Genomic DNA, 466 nt, shown 5'->3' on the forward strand with positions numbered 1-466 from the left:
TGTACTTTTTTGGTAATTTTTTTGGCGTAGTTATGTTTCTTAATTTACGCTTGCTTAGAAATAAATAAGTAAAAAATCTTACCTTGTGTGTTCAATTTTAATTTTTTTTATTAAATTTTACTATGAGGTAGAATATAACTCCACCTCATTGTATGACCTTGGATTAATATTAGTCTCTACTATTATTAATCCAAGGTATGATGTACTCCATGGCCACAAAACTCAGATTGTAAGACGTCGGACTTTCTTTATTTTTCCTAAGATTTTAAATCGCAAAAACATTATTGGAAATCTGAGACCGACTTCAAGAATATAAAGGATTTTGAGATGTTTAAATTTGGTTACAAAATAATAAATTGTTTTTATATTTAACATAGCGCATGGACTGCCTTATGTCAATGGCTGACATTCAGAGCTGATACATCACAGCAAACTAACACCAAAAAAAGATTTTTCGGATTTAGAT

Source organism: Leiobunum rupestre, chromosome 11 (assembly GCF_980474605.1).
Source record: "Leiobunum rupestre chromosome 11, qqLeiRupe1.1.hap1, whole genome shotgun sequence".
Classification (NCBI taxonomy): Eukaryota; Metazoa; Arthropoda; class Arachnida; order Opiliones; family Sclerosomatidae; genus Leiobunum; species Leiobunum rupestre.